Here is a 290-nt window from a genome sequence, read left to right on the forward strand (position 1 = left end):
GCTTACCCCCCCCCCTTCCTCTCCATCTTACCTCAACTCCCCAACTCCCTTCTCTCTCTTACTCTCGCTCTAACCTAGAGTAAGCGCTACCCTTTTTTGAGTCATGGGCCCCTTTGAAAATCTGGTCAAAGCTACGGACCCCCTGAAGCCCATCCGCAGACCCCAAAGGGGTCCATGGACCACAAGTTAAAGTGATTACGTCACCGTAAATAGGAAAAGTGTCCACTTTTTCACAAAGTGTAAGTGAGTCTGTTCACTTTTTATGTTTAAATTGCTGCATTATATTTCCT

The sequence above is a fragment of the Priapulus caudatus genome, unplaced genomic scaffold (genome assembly GCF_000485595.1).
Source record: "Priapulus caudatus unplaced genomic scaffold, Priapulus_caudatus-5.0.1 Scaffold3672, whole genome shotgun sequence".
Taxonomy (NCBI): Eukaryota; Metazoa; Priapulida; class Priapulimorpha; order Priapulimorphida; family Priapulidae; genus Priapulus; species Priapulus caudatus.